Below are 16,304 nucleotides of genomic sequence, written 5' to 3'. Positions count from 1 at the left end.
TGAGATCAGAGGAATTTCATATGTTATTCTTATGGGTGTCAGGAAGAGTTGAATTTTGGATGAGATGTTGTAAGCAGCTTGAATTATAAGATGTAGCCCTTGTCCAGAAAATATTTCAAGCAGAAATGTATCGATTTGACACTGGATTTGCAGGAACTGTAAACGTAAACGTAGTTCTAGCGGGAGACTTGCAACTGTACATCATCATGCCATTATCAAGTTAGCTCCTAGCCAATCATACATCAGCCATTGCTTTAAAAGCCTGCTCTCAATTTACCTCTTTGCTGTTTCAGTGTGCCAACACGGCAACCTCCACCTCCCCACCGCCACCAGTCAAGTCCCATCCTGCATGCCCCCTGCCTCCTGTCTCTGGCAGGATTTTCTGGTTCGAATAGCAATCTCATCGGACCGCCAGATGGGGCTTACGCCAAAAGAGAAAATATATTCTGTGGTTCTATATCATTTCATCAAATAAATGTCATGTCAGCTTAACCAAGCCTGTGAGTCTTTCTGATAGAACAATAGTTCAGCATGTTGTAAGTCTAAGTAGCTTTGCTTATTAGCCTTAACAACTGTTTTAAAAAAATCACACAGTACATTTTTATTCTCAATCATTTGTGCACATTATTGCAGGATTCTGTACTTAGAAATTTTGTCTGGGGATTTTGATCAACCAAGTCACTTGCAGACATTTCATACCTTAAGGTTAAGGAACAAGTGTGGATTGGAAATTTAATGGAAAGTTCCACACTTTCTGAGCAAAAGATTGTTATCAGCAAGTAATCTTCTGTCTGAGTGTGCTGCCTTGTTCCTCTGCTTAGTTCTTTTTAGGACTGATGAAACAAATGAAAGAAACAAAGACAATCAAATGTCAGCATCAAAATAGGAAATGACAGGTTCTTTTGTTAGTTATGCAGGGACATGCACAACTTCACTATGGGCAAAGATGAATCTTTAAATTGGATGTAGCAAGAGTGAGCAATTATTTTCAGTGTCTGAGTTGTTGGTCTTGCAGTGTGTTTCATGCTCAATGTCCGATGCACTCCTGAAGACATGCAGTTTGCTTACACTTTATTTGCTGCAGGGGCTTTTATTGCTTATGAATATTCATTAGTCCATTTGTCCTTGAAGTATTGGCTCAAATGTCTCATTCTTTAAGCAATAAGGCATGAGTGGCCATGCTATATTATTAAACCGTTAGACACGACGAGAAGCCTTGAACCCCTTCAGCCGTGACTATATTCATAATATGGTACAGCCTCGAGTGCCTTATTGCTTTTATAAAATAGTCACCACATAATAAAAAAATAAGGACACAAATGTTCATTAAAATGTTTTATTTTGTAAGTAAAATCATTAGATGCATCCTTTCAGCAGAAAATATATTCCCTGACATTAAACAGTAAACAGAACTTTGCTAGGCAAAAAGAATAACTGTCAGCTATGGGTGACGCGGAGTGATACAAACAGAAGTTCCGTGAAGAGGTCAGAGCTGTGCTTTATCATGAATAAAACATGGCTGTTGACCACCCAGCATCCAGGACAGGAACTATCCATTTTATAAACCATTTTAAGAGTTTGATCAGTCCTCCATAACAGCATGCAATTCAATTCAAAAAGAAATTAAGAATATCCATACATGTAAAAACTTGACAAGGAATCAAGGGTGTGTCATATTTATAATTTAATGTGTGATTTAGCTGAACACCAGTGCAAGAAACAAGTTGTTTTGTGTGTTTCCCAGGGTGTTATTGTTATGCTTATTGTAATTTCCCAGAAAAGTCTGAAAAGTCTGAAATATATCTCAAAACTTTAGAAAAGCATACTTGACATATCATAATCTAGGCTGACTGTTGCATGTGTATAAGTGTATAAGCTTAAAGGAATTCTTTCAAATCATTTTAATAAGGAAAATGTAGAACATTTTACCAAACATTTTGGGCAAATTAGCTTCAGAAAAGGTGACTGAAAGTGAGTAGTTTGAATCCCTGAAGAATATTAATCCATTTATTTTACATCAGTAACACTACAGTATGTTACTGAAAAGGGCATTGTTTACATTTGCTGCAAATTTCTAAAATAGATCTAAAGCACTGAAATGTACATCAATATCATATTGTTATTGAGTAGCTTAATGTATATATTTGCGTGAAATATCTAAAATGTATTTTAAACATGTATTTGATATATTTATTTAAAATATGTATAATTATATTTTTTATATTTTTATTGATTTAATATACAATCAGTCAGTCGGTCGGTCAGTCAGTCAGTCAACTAGTGCCTGCATAATCCATAATTCCTAACAGAATGTAATTCAATTCTACATCTAGCCTACATCTACAAAAATATTTCCATCAGTTTCACATCAATAACACGTACTAAAAAGCATATTGTTTACATTTTCTAGGAATGTCTAAATTAGACCTATAACACTTAGATTGATATCAATATCACGTTGTTATTAAGAAGCTTAATGTATACATTTGTGTGAAATATCTGAAATATATATTTATTTAAAAATACAATTAAATAAATATATATATTTTTTATAATCAATCAATCAATCAATCAATCAGTGAAATAAAAATTATTACATATATGATTAATAGTAAGTTTAATTATTAAAAATACAATATTTAGTACCAGTGCTTAATTCACAATTAATCTTATAACTCTGGATTTATGTAAACTTATTCTGAAGTGTTAAAACAGAAGTGTTTTATAATTGTTGTTGCGCACCGGTGAGAATTCTTCTTCATAGGGATAAAAGATGCTGGAGAGTGACAGACGTGGAGCGCGCGCTGTCATTCGCCTACAATGACAGCAGTTTCAGCAGCAGTCTGGTGTTTCCCGTCCTTTGCCACGGAAACAGAGAGACAAGTGCAGACATCTATGTATTTTACAATGTTAGTCCTGTAGAGTGCGGTAGATAGTTTTATTAAATTATTTTATACATACCCCGTACTGTACATGAGAGTGGGACTGTGGAGGGAGGAGCGATCGTAGTATTCTCTTCATTTCAAATCCCTGTCGTGGCAGCACGAGCACGACAGAGTACTTTTTCTACCCCTTACCTCACACCAAAGGGGGAAAAATACCAAGCACTGAGAGTCTAGTCCATTTCCTAAAGAGCAAAAGGAGGACTTTAAGAGGAGGAAACATTAGTTTGAAGGCACGCTGCGGAGGGAGGTGTCGGCTCGCTGTGTACACTTGCACTGGATACACGAACCGCCTGGACGTTTCCACTTATGTGCAACTCGCAGGATCCCCCGATCTCGCGCAAAACCCGCCAAACCTTCTCACGGTGAGTCGCGTCTTTCATTTACAGCGCTTGCGCTTGTGCATGTTACATTCGCTCGTGTTCTTTTGCCGTACGAAGCTAACTCTGGTGTGTGCGCTAGCTGCATGCTTTGACAGATCAACAGCCTGAAAGCTAAAATGATACATTCCCGTAGCACCTCACTGTTAGACACTACAGGCACCTCGTGGGTTTAATGCACGCGGGCTTTTGAATGTTAGTACTGCTGACATTGCACAGGTCACCGGCGCGAGAGTGTCTTGCTGTGCATAGGGCCTAGTTAATAGCAGGCGCATACTGTACTAACCCCTTGGTACATTGTAGACCCCTATCTGTTGTTACAGTATGTGCTTGACACACACACACACACACACACACACACACACACACACACACACACACACACAGAGAGATAGAAGCTGGCATGCATTTTTGCTCTGACTGACAGGTTCAGTTGAAGTGCTTGTTACTACACTATTCAGTTCGTAACATTTGCAAAGAAGATGCAGTGCCAACAGGTAAGTTTATATATATATATATATATATATATATATATATATATATATATATATACAGTTGAAGTCATTAGTTTACATACACTTAGGTTGAAGTCATTAAAACCCATTTTTTTAACCACTCCACATATTTTATATTAGCAACCTATAGTTTTGGCAAGTCGTTTAGGACATCTACTACGTGCTTGACACAAGTAATTTTTCCAACAATTGTTTTCAGACAGATTGTTTCATTTTTAATTGACTATGTCACAATTCCAGTGGGTCAGAAGTTTACATACACTAAGTTAACTGTGCCTTTAAGCTGCTTGGAAAATTCCAGAAAATGATGTCAAGCCTTCAGACAATTAGCCAATTAGCTTCTGATAGGAGGTGTACTGAATTGGAGGTGTACCTGTGGATGTATTTTAAGGCCTACCTTCAAACTCAGTGCCTCTTTGCTTGACATCATGGGAAAATCAAAAGAAATCAGCCAAGACCTCAGAAAATAATTGTGGACCTCCACAAGTCTGGTTAATCCTGGGGAGCAATTTCCAAATGCCTGAAGGTACCATGTTCATCTGTACAAACAATAGTACGCAAGTATAAACACCATGGGACCACACAGCTATCATACCGCTCAGGAAGGAGACACATTTTGTCTCCTAGAGATGAACGTAGTTTGGTGCGAAAAGTGCGAATCAATGCCAGAACAACAGCAAATTACCTTGTGAAGATGCTGGAGGAAACAGGTAGACAAGTATCTATATCCACAGTAAAACGAGTCCTATATCAACATAACCTGATAGGCTGCTCAGCAAGGAAGAAGCCAGACTACAGTTTGCAAGTGCACATGGGGACAAAGATCTTGAAATGTCCTCTGGACTGATGAAACAAAAATTTCCATAATGGCCATAATGACCATCGTAATGTTTGGAGGAAAAAAGGTGAGGCTTGCGACCCAAAGAACACCATCCCAACCGTGAAGCATGGGGGGTGGCAGCATCATATTGTGGGGGTGCTTTGCTGCAGGAGGGACTGGTGCACTTCACAAAATAGATGGCATCATGAAGTAGGAAAATTATGTGGATGTATTGAAGCAGCATCTCAAGACATCAGCCATGAAATTAAAGCTCGTTCTCAAATGGGTCTTCCAAATGGACAGTGACCACAAGCATACCTCCAAAGTTGTGGAAAAAGGTCTTAAGGACAACAAAGTCAAGGAATTGGGGTGGCCATCACAAAGCACTGACCTCAATCTGATAGAAAATGTGTGGGCAGAACTGAAAAAGCGTGTGCGAGCAAGGAGGCCTACAAACCTGGCTCAGTTACACCAGTTCTGTCTAGAGGAATGGGCCAAAATTCCAGCAACTTATTGTGGTAAACTTGTGGAAGGCTACCCAAAACATTTGACCCAAGTTAAACAATTTAAAGGCAATGCTATTAAATACTAACAAATTGTATGTAAACTTCTGACCCACTGGAAATGTGATGAAAGAAATAAAAGCTGAAATAAATTATTCTCTCTACTATTATTCTGACATTTCACATTCTTAAAATAAAGCAGTGATCCTAACTGACCTAAGACAGGGAATGTTTTCTACGATTAAATGTCAGGAATTGTGAAAAACTGAGTTTAAATGTATTTGGCTAAGGTGTATGTAAATTCTGATTCAACTATATATATATATATATATATATATATAATATCATCATCAGCATATGCATGCATCACTTAATGAGCCTGCTCACTTCTTTTCTGAAAAGTTATTGTTGACTGATTGCTTCAGTTATCAGTAATGTATTTTTTTGGTATATACATAATCAGCTTTATTAACAGTATAATCATTAACAGTATCTTATATAAACCCACTATTTCAGAACTTGGATTGTTATTTTATTGTTTAAAAATTAAAATGGAATGTGAAAACATATAATGATATGTGGCAAAATAAAGAAAAAAGTAAAAACATTTTTAATTTAACTGATACATGTATCACACAGACTTTTTAAATAGAGACGTAACTTCATCCATCATTTTCTAATATGGGTTTATATCACAAATATCAAGTGCACAAGAGCTTGATTTAATTCTAAAAGAGGATGTCCCATATGTGGCATTTTGCTTAATGTCCTGGATCCTTCCTTTTTATTGATTTATGCAATATGCATCCTTTAAGCGCATTCTTTAAAGCAAAATTAAATTACTCAAGACATAAATGATTCATACTGTGCTAATGCAGACTGTTTTTAATCAATAATCAAGTGACTGCTTTTTACATTGTCTCAGGAACATATAATTGTTATGATCTAATACACAACTATTTAAGCATTACTAACCACTATCATATTTTCTCTAGCACTCACTCTCACATGCTCATGTTAACATCTTGGGGAGTAATGGATTACTTGTAACAGTGTTACATAATCAGGATACAAAATTAGGGAACTGTAATCCGTCTCATCCTCTCATGTTTCACTTGAGTCAGGAGCACCCCCTACTGTTGCATGCACAAATAATACCTGTCTCACATCAGCACTCTGCTCTCACACAGCTGCGATGGCCACGGGAGAAAATGCATTATTGACTTGGAAATTTCTACCTTATTCGCTCTTTAAAAGAGAAAGGCAAAACAACATTAATGTTCAGTTGAATTTATGCCTTCCAGTTGTGAGGATACTGTCATTATTTAAGAATCCGAGAACTTGAAGGTAAGAGCCACACAGAAATCACATTAACATGTTAGCTAAAATTAGTTACCATTAAAATGTGTTAAAATGAGTTAGCATTAGTTCTCGAAGAAATCAGTGGCCCTCATAATTTGGCGGGAGCAGGAATAGGTGCCAATACTGACAGGATTTGCGCATCATTGGTGCTATGGCATAGAAATCCCCTGGTTTACATAGTTGCAAATGTGAACTGTTAGCCAGGACGTCCTATATGTTGTTCCATTCCGAATTGAAGCTGAAAAAATGATCCCTCCCCCTGGTGAACTGTACTATAAGCTTAAATATTTAAGAAAATAAAAGTTTTATGTACAACAACAACAACTGCACAAATAAACTGAAAAATACCCTTCAATCAGTTAGATTTATCTTGTTTTAGAAACAACACTGCATAAGATATTTACGTTTTTCAGAGAATGTATTTTTAACGTGTATTATGTCTTACTGTACTGTCAGAGTTTCATCTACCAGTGCTGAAGAAGTAATCCAAAGTATTTAGATTATGTTACTGACCTTGAGTAATCTAACGGAATACATTACAAATGACATTTTATAGCATGTAATCTGTAGTGGAATACATTTCAAAAGTAACCCTCCCAACCCTTCTCATAATATTACTCAGACATGTTCTATTTGCATCCAGAAGGCATAATTAAAAGTTTTAGAGTTCATATACATTTTTTCTTGACTTTATTTACGTATGTGCCCTTGCGGTAATCCAAAAGTACTTGAAAGCAATCTGATTACTTTCATACTGCCTTATTTGGATTACATTACTGATTACATTTATTTTTATGTAATCTGTAACAGATTACATTTAAAAAGTAACCCTTCCAACCCTGCGTGTTAATACATGAATCATTTTAAGTAGTCTAAACATGCCACCTGTTGCTGCATTATGATAACATCCTCTCCTGGTGCATATCTCAGCATATATCAGTTTCAAAAAGGTTGCATAGCTTTGATATTTTGTAATGTTTCTCTAAAGAAACTAGAGCTACTCTCACTCTCACTAGAGATTTACACTCAGGAGATGTAGATATAGGCCTATATGATTTCTTAGCATAGCTATGATTATTAAAATCCCTGTGTAATAAATGACAGGGTGCTTTTTTACAGTGTTCATTTAAAAGACTGTTCTTCTTTTTTTGTCAGTTGTCTCTAGTAAGCACATCCTGCCAGTGCTGAGTTGTAAATGGCAGGAAAAGATGAGTTGCAGGCATTGTCCAACAGTAGCTTGGCTTGTTCTGCCAGGTCTTGATGAGTTTTTGATGGGGGAAGTGACCTTTCCTGACCCCTCTCGTAGTAACTTGCCATACTAGGCCCCTTGCTATATAGGACAACATAGCCAAACGCATAGTGAAATTGTAGACTCAAGTTAGAAAATAAGGCTGAAAACAGCTGAAGTTCTTAATCACCAGTCAGTGGTGCTACGGCAAATTTAAATGGTCTTGAGGTTTGTCAATCTAACAGTGATGGGTTTGCAATATGAACATGGTTAGCTTGTGGCCACCTCTATAAACCAGGCATTTGGAAATTCTTGAATGGATAATAATCCTTTACGTCATATACCTAAGGTCCTCTTTACTCTGTTTTTTGTATCTTTGCCACTTCACACCCAACCAAGTTGTCATATCTTACGCATCAGTTGGCTGCTTTTTACTATTTGATGCTATCAAAACACACACATTTGTTGTCTCAGATGATAATTGTGTTTGTGTGTAAAATATGAAAAAGCATACCTGGACCAACCTGAGTACCTACTACTTAGCATTGCCATTTGAGTTTGCTCGTAGTGCATGAGTTAAAAGGCTGAACTATAGTTTATCAGTGTTCTGAATGCATTTCTATCTAAAACACACAAACTACACACAGCTGATAATCCTCTATGTAAAACATCAACCAATGTTATCTTGCAAGATTAGTTTTTCTGTAAGATGTAATTCTATCTTAAATAGTCTTATCTTAGTTTGTGCCAATTTATCGTATTAATTTGCTTTAAAATGGCCCCTTTACTATTATCGGCTGTGTTAATATGTCTGTAAGAGCATACTTTATGTTTTTGTACAATAACTTTTTATTGTTTTCACAAATAAAACAACAACAACATAAATCAACACACAAAAAAACCACACATGAACACCCCCCTCCCCCCACAACATGTGAGAGACAGCATTCATTGCACACAATACCTTATGACATAAAACAGATACAGACCTTTTCTTACACCAGATTGAGAAATCATATTAATGTGTCCATTTCAAATGTACACGACCTTGTTAAGAATCTGTGATACATTACAGGGAAGGCTACAAAGGAAGGGGGTCCACAAATGCTCAAAATTGTACCAATAATCCACTGTTGGAGATTTATCTTTGACCCACACATTAAGTATACACTTATGAGCTAAACAATTATAATTTGCTTGCTAGCTTGACCTGGAGACATGATAGTCCACTATCCTCTTTAGTCATACCCAAAATAAAAAACTTCAGTATACAGTACACTTCAGTATACAGTCAAGCTTTACTTTAGTCTTGTCCCAGAAATGGCTCATCAAGGGGCAGAACCAAAACATATGGAAGTGTGTACCCAGGTCTGATTTAAACATAGGGCAAGCCGGTGAATGTTGTGAATCAATCTTATGAAGTACATAAGGAGTACAGTGTATGCAATGCAATATTTTAAACTGTTTCATGCACCTTATTGGACAATAATATACTCTTCATATTCTGCATGACAGTCAGTCATCTCTCATCCTCCTGCACCTCCTCCAAGTCCTTCTCCCACCCTGACAACAATACCCGCCAATTGCTTACCGATTTTGAAAGTAACAGAACGTAAACCTTAGAGATTACATTCCTTGCTTCAGAAACAAATCTAACTCAGAACACATATGGTGAAAAAAAGTTTTCTCAATAAAGTGTTTAATTTGAAGAAAACCATAAAAATGATGGGAAGGCAACCCAAACTTTCCTTGTAACTGTTGAAATGATAATAAAGAATTCCTGTCATATAGGTCAGATATAGACCAAATTTCTACCTTAACTCTTTGATGAAAGTCACTATTTTGTAGTCCAGGGGGAAAAGCTTTATTCACATGAGTGGAATTAGAGGTGAAGAAAATTTACTTCTACCCAAAAAATGATTGACACCAATGGACTTCTTTCTGAGGTCATCACTGACTGTAAAGGGGAGGGACGAACAAACCACAAGTCTATTCCTGTTTCAGGATCTTGATGCAATCAGTCCACAATAATTCTCATATGACAAGCCCAATTATAGAAATGTAAATCAGGCAGTGCTAGGCCACCTTTATTTAATGGAAGTTGCAGTTTCAGTATTCTAATTCTCGACTTTCTTTTATTCCATATGAACCTACTTAGTAAAATGTAATGGAATCATCTTTAAAGGATACAGCAGTCGAGGGAGTACATTCATTTTGATTGAATGTACTTTATTCTGCCTATCCAAGAAATTGGAAGATACATCCATCGATGTACATCCAAAGTCATTCTTCACTGTTTTCAGAACTGGTGAAAAATTAAGGGTGGCCAGCTTTTTCAAATGAGGGGAGAAATGTACACCTAGGCAGCCAAAGCCCTTAGGAGACCACTTAAAGGGAAACATTGGAGAAGGGGCTGAGTCACTCCAGTTCCCAAGTGGATTTGCCTCCGACTTACTAAAATTAATCTTGTAGCCCGAAAAATAGCTAAAACTATTTATCAGGTCATTCAGGGCTGGCACTAACAATTCTGGTTCAGAAAGAAACAATAGCATATCATCAGCATACAGTGCTATGGTATGAGTGGCACCACCAATTTGAGTTGCCTTAATTTGTTGGCTCTGTCTAATATACACTGCCAAAGGTTCTAAGGCCAATGCAAAAAGCAACAGTGATAGGGGGCAGCTCTGTCTGGTGCCTCACTTAAGATCAAATGTAGGTGAGCGTAATCCATTTGTTAGGATGGCTGCTTGAGGTGCCCTATATATTATTTTTATCCAAAGTTATGCCCCGAGCCCATTCGCCGTAGAACCGCAAAGAGATACTCTCACTCGAAATGGTCGAAAGCTTTCTCGGCATCCATGGAAATAACCATAGCCATACAATGGGTCACTGAACAATACTGCACAGTGCCAAAAAGATGTCTAATTTTTGGAAGAGAGAGTATATCAGAGATAAAGCCAGTCTGATCTGGTGCTATAAGCTGTGGCAAATAAACCTCTAATTTTCTGGTAGGTATTTTGGTTAACATTTTAGTGTCTACATGTATTAAAGATACCTGACGATATGAGGAGCATTCCATATTGGGCCTATCCTTTTTTAAAATAAGTGAAATATTTGCTTGATACAAGGGATGGGCATTTTGGGCATTTTGTCTACTTGATTACTTAGACTAAGTACTTGTCGAATACTCAAGAGGCAATGACATGTACATAATTGTATATATAATAATATGTCTGACAAATGTCTTTGGCTGCTGCATTGCGTCTTGTTGTTCCAATCTGTTACAAAATGTACAAAAAATTGCATAATCAAAATATAATGCATCATATTTTGTCATTATGTGAAGATTCGCTGCCCAAATCATTGAAAGAATGTGCACAATGTGCATCTGTCTATTCTTCCTTCAGGTTACCGCAGTAATCTTAGTAAGCGTGCACCAGTTTTTTTTAGTGACTGTCTGAACCGTCTTATTTTCAAATCGTGGTTGGTTTACCAGGAGATGTTGTAGCCATCGCATTTTTAATATGCTTGTTAAGTTGAAGTTCAGTCGCTGCATTCTATTCCAATTAGCTGCGCTCTGTCTAGCTGTTTGAAACACTCGCCTGCTGTAAATGCGTTGCTTCAGCGCGATGAGTCCACTGCCACATGCCTGGTGTGTGTATGTCTCCCCAAGTGTTCGCTCCTGTGGGGAAAGCCGCGATGCTCCGTATTGTTGTTGCTTTGATGATTCATGAAGCATTCCATTCAACTCGGAGAGTTGGAATTTCCACCATTCAGCTGGGGAAAGTGCAACGGAATGACACTTTATCTAACTTGGAAACTTGTTCGGAAATCTTCAACTCCCATTACGTCGAGATGCAGGTGTATGTTATGTCACGCAAACACTTTGGCACCCAGGCCAGGGAGGTTTACAGTCAGTGACAAACATTCACTTTTTAAAAATAATATCAATTGAGTCAAAGTTCTTATATAAAATGATAATAAAACATGTTTAGCAAACGTTTTGCAGAGACGGGTGTTCAAAACACGGTTAATCACTCTCTTTTGACTATCATAACGATAGTATTGCAGCACTGTATATCAGTTTGGTTGCTATGAGATGTCTCTGACAATCAAAGTACCCCTAAAAACCACTACATAATTGTGGAGGTGAGGGCATGGTCGAGCGTTCGTCTGGAAGAGAGTAAGCGGTTAGGGTTCTCACCTGAGATGAATTGCTGGTAATTGCTTGTTTCTGTGTTTGCAGCGAGAGACGGGAAATAAAAGAGCGAGTCTTCCGAGTGTGTGAGAGAGAGCCCAGCTGACAAGCTGTTTGTGTGTTGTCCGTTGCCTTTATACTGTACACTGCCCTGATTTATTGTTATTTGCATTGTTTTTCTTTTTGGCTGTTAAGTTTGAGTTTGAAAATCGCCATCTCCCGCTTCCTCATTCCTGTGAACCTGTTACACTGGTGCTGAAACCTGGAAAAATGAGGAAAAGGATACGTTGCCATGTAGTCGTCGCTGCTGGAGAGTGTCTTCATGTCCCTGGCCAGCATCCATCAGGCCCAACACCAGGCCCTCCAGGACCTACGCATGGAGCAGCAGAAGTGTTCTGAGGCACTCCTTCACCCCAGGAAGGGGCAGCGTCGGCCCTCTCCCCGGCAGCAGCGAGCCCTCACGTGTCGCTCACAAAGATGGGCCCTCAAGATAATCCGGAGACCTACCTCGAGCTCTTTGAGCACACGACCAAAGCCCTGAGATGGCCGCAGGAGCAATGGGTGGTACATCTGCTGCCTCTGCTGACCGGGGAAGCCCAGATCATGGCACAACAACTTCCGGTCGTCAACCTCCTGGACTACGAGTCGTTGAAGAAGTCCATCCTGAAACGGGTCAGCCGCAGCCCAGAAGAACACCACCAATGCTTCCACTCCTTGACGCTGAGTGAGGTCGGCCGACCATTTGACTTTGCTCAGCAGCTCCGTGACACCTGCCAGCAGTGGGTGCTGGCTAGGGAGAACAGTGACGCCAATAAGGTGGTGCAGGAGCAGTTCGTCTCATGGCTGCCGAAGGGGACGGCCGAGTGGGTCCAGTGCCACCGGCCGGTGTCGCTGGACGAAGCGGTACAGCTGGCAAAAGATCATCTGGTGGCGTATCCGGTGGCCGGTGGCCCCCCCCACGTTGTCTCATTCCCGGCTCTCTCTCACCCCCTCCTCCCTTTCACCTGTTCCGTTAACGGTGGAAAATTCCCCCAAAACTGACTCCCTGGTCTTGGCGGTTCCCTGTACCACCAAATCCTGTCTCTCCTCACTTTTCATCCCAGGTGAGGGAACCCACTACCACAGGTGTGGGCGAGAGGTTTGGGCCAGTCTGCTGGAGTTGCGGGGAGCTGGGTCATGTCCGAGATCTGTGCACAGTAATTGAGGTGGTGGCCTTGATCTGGGTCCCCAACACTCTACAGACCACCCCTGATCGAGCAGGGACATACGAGATACCGGTGAGTGTCAAGGGGGGGTACATACCAAGCCTTGGTAGATTAAGGTTGTAATGAAACCTCCATTCATCAATGCTTGGTTCAAAACGGGGCATTGGATGCAAATAATCGGGTGAGGGTGAGGTGTGTGCACGGGGATATTCAGGATTATCCTGTAGTGACTGTCACAATAATGTTCCGGGGACAAAAGCATAATGTTGAGGCGGTGGTTAGTCCTTGCCTCACCCATCCTCTAATTTTGGTAACTAATTGGCCAACTTTTCGATTATTATTGAAGGGGTTGTGTGTGGATGGGTCCTATAATAAAGTGAGTCAGTGTGAGATGGGCAAAGCGCTGGCTGGGGAGGCGCGGCCTGGGCTGTCTGCATCTGCTCCGCATCAGGCTGACGCCGGGGAAGGGGAGGTGTCTCCCACCCCCGCCTTTAGGGAATTCCAGATAGAGGATTTCCCTTTAGAGCAGTCGCGAGACGAAACCCTGAAACACGCATTTGACCAAGTGATAGTGATTGATGTTCAACATCTTCAGCCAGGCATCACCCTTGCATATCCATATTTTTCAATTATAAAAGATCGGTTGTATAGAGCGACACAGGACACTTGGTCAAACGAAAATACAACCCAGTTGTTGGTACCAAAGAGATGTTGGGGAATGTTATTCCAGGTGGCTCATTATAATCCGATGGCAGGTCACTTGGGACTGGGGAATACTAAGCCATCTCATGTACCATTTCTGTTGGCCGGGCATTCATGGGGATGTTCGCCGGATGTGTGCAGCATGCTGTTAATGTCAGCTGGTGAATCCGCCAGCCGCTCCAAAAGCGCCATTGTGCCCCGTCCCTTTAATTGTCCCCTTCGAGCAAATTGGCATGGACCTCATCGGGCCATTGGAATGAGGCATCGCTTTGCATTATTCCTGGTGGATTACGCAATGATATATCCAGAAGCAGTGCCTCTGCGCAACATCTCCACACATAGTGTTGCGGAGGCATTCTTCAGAATTATCTCCCGAGTAGGGATTCCGAAAGCAATCCTCACTGATCAGGGCACTGCTTTTATGTCACGAACACTACACGAGCTGTACAGATTATTGGGTATTAACTAGATTCGGACAAGCGTGTACCATCCACCCATGGACGGCTTGATCGAACGATTTAATAAGACCTTAAAGAATATGATTCATAAGTTTGTGCACGAAGATGCTCGGAACTGAGATAAGTGGCTCAAACCCCTCTTATTTGCTGTGCGAGAGGTCCCACAAGCATCCACGGGGTTTTCCCCATTTGAATTGTTATATGGGCGTAAGCCCCGTGGCGTGTTAGACGTCATGAAGGAAAATTGGGAGGAGGGTCCTTCACAGAGCAAAAATGAAATTCAGTATGTTCAATACGTTCTTGACCTGAGAGCAAAACTCCACACACTGGGGCGACTATCACAGGAGATTTAGCTACAGGCACAAGAACGTCAGTCCCGGCTGTATAACGGGAACTTGGCTACAGGAGTTTGCACAGGGAGATAAAGTACTTGTATTGCTGCCCACATCGAGATTGAAATTACTCGCAAAGTGGCAAGGGCCCTTTGAAATCACATGGCGAGTTGGGGAAGTCGACTATGAGATAGTGCATATGGATAGGGGCGGGGCACATCAGATTTACCACCTCAACCTATTGAAACCATGGAAAGAGGCGGTCCCTGTATCCTTGGCGATGGTAGTTCTGGAGAGGGAGGAGCTCGGACCAGAGAAGAATCAAAAAGCCAATCAGTTTGCCCCGGTCCCTTGTGGAGACCCCCTCTTGCCATCACAACGTGCAGAAGTTTCCAGGTTGCAAAAGGTTTTTTCGGATGTGTTCTCACACTGATCTCATAGAACACCACACTGAGACAACATCCGGGGTAGTGGTACGTTGTCGTCCCTACCGCCTACACAAACACAAGAAACAGGTAGTACAGGAAGAAATAAAGGCCATGCTCGATATGGGGGTAATAGAAGAGTCCCACAGTGATTGGACCAGCCCGGTGATTCTGGAGCCTAAGAGCGAAGGCTCTTTATATATATATATATATATATATATATATATATATATATATATATATATATACACACACACTGGCAGCCAATATTCAATATTCCATATTCAAAAGTATGGAATATGTACAGATTTTGCTGTTTCGGAAGGAAATTGTTACTTTAATTCACCAAAGTGGCATTCAACTGATCACAAAGTATAGTCAGGACATTACTGATGTAAAAAACAGCACCATTACTATTTGAAAAAAGTCATTTTTGATCAAATCTAGACAGGCCCCATTTCCAGCTGCCATCACTCCAACACCTTATCCTTGAGTAATCATGCTAAATTGCTAATTTGGTACTAGAAAATCACTTGCCATTATATCAAACACAGTTGAAAGCTATTTGGCTCGTTAAATGAAGCTTAACATTGTCTTTGTGTTTGTTTTTGAGTTGCCACAGTATGCAATAGACTGGCATGTCTTAAGGTCAATATTAGGTCCAAAATGGCAAAAAAGAAACAGCTTTCTCTAGAAACTCATCAGTCAATCATTGTTTTGAGGAATGAAGGCAATACAATGCTTGAAATTGCCAAAAAATTGAAGATTTCATACAAGGTGTACATTACAGGCTTCAAAGACAAAGGACAACTGGCTCTAACAAGGACAGAAAGAGATGTGTAAGGCCAGATGTACAACTAAACAAAAGGATAAGTACGTCAGAGTCTCTAGTTTGAGAAATAGATGCTTCACATGTCCTCAGCTGACAGCTTCATTGAATTCTACCCACTCAACACCAGTTTCATGTACAACAGTAAACTGAAGACTCAGATGTGCAGGCCTTATGGGAAGAATTGCAAAGAAAAAGCCACTTTTGAAACAGAAAAACAAAAAGAAAAGGTTAGAGTGGGCAAAGAAGCACAGACATTGGACAACAGATAATTGGAAAAGAGTGTTATGGATCTTAACCCCATTGAGCTTTTGTGGGATCAGCTAGACTGTAAGGTGTGTGAGAAATGACTGACAAGACAGCCACATCTATGGCAAGTGCTACAGGAAGTGTGGGGTGAAATGT

At 40.0% G+C, this 16,304-nt stretch overlaps 1 protein-coding gene and 1 long non-coding RNA gene across 7 annotated transcripts in view; one reads left to right on the top strand and one right to left on the bottom strand.

Annotated features, from left to right (window-relative positions):
- The window catches only part of LOC127422830 (uncharacterized), a 71,161-nt gene extending 68,083 nt beyond the window's left edge, over positions 1-3,078 (bottom strand). The window contains exons 1-4 of the long non-coding RNA XR_007894231.1: positions 2,962-3,078; positions 2,743-2,858; positions 700-833; positions 278-421 (exon numbers count right to left, since the gene is read on the bottom strand). This is a non-coding gene — a long non-coding RNA (uncharacterized LOC127422830). The remainder of the gene's footprint in view (positions 1-277; positions 422-699; positions 834-2,742; positions 2,859-2,961) is intronic.
- The window catches only part of LOC127422825 (thyroid hormone receptor alpha), a 217,262-nt gene continuing 203,963 nt past the window's right edge, over positions 3,006-16,304 (top strand). For 5 of the 6 annotated variants that reach the window (XM_051666614.1, XM_051666608.1, XM_051666611.1 and 2 more), the window contains exon 1: positions 3,006-3,307. The gene's annotated coding sequence lies outside the window, so the exon portion shown is untranslated. Of the gene's footprint in view, positions 3,308-13,105; positions 13,226-16,304 lie in introns of those variants that run through there. The other variant, XM_051666610.1, reaches the window with a different exon arrangement.

Source organism: Myxocyprinus asiaticus, chromosome 32, assembly GCF_019703515.2.
Source record: "Myxocyprinus asiaticus isolate MX2 ecotype Aquarium Trade chromosome 32, UBuf_Myxa_2, whole genome shotgun sequence".
NCBI classification, from domain to species: domain Eukaryota; kingdom Metazoa; phylum Chordata; class Actinopteri; order Cypriniformes; family Catostomidae; genus Myxocyprinus; species Myxocyprinus asiaticus.
Note: the sequence above shows the minus strand (reverse complement) of the source record. Positions and strands in the feature narration are given on the sequence as shown.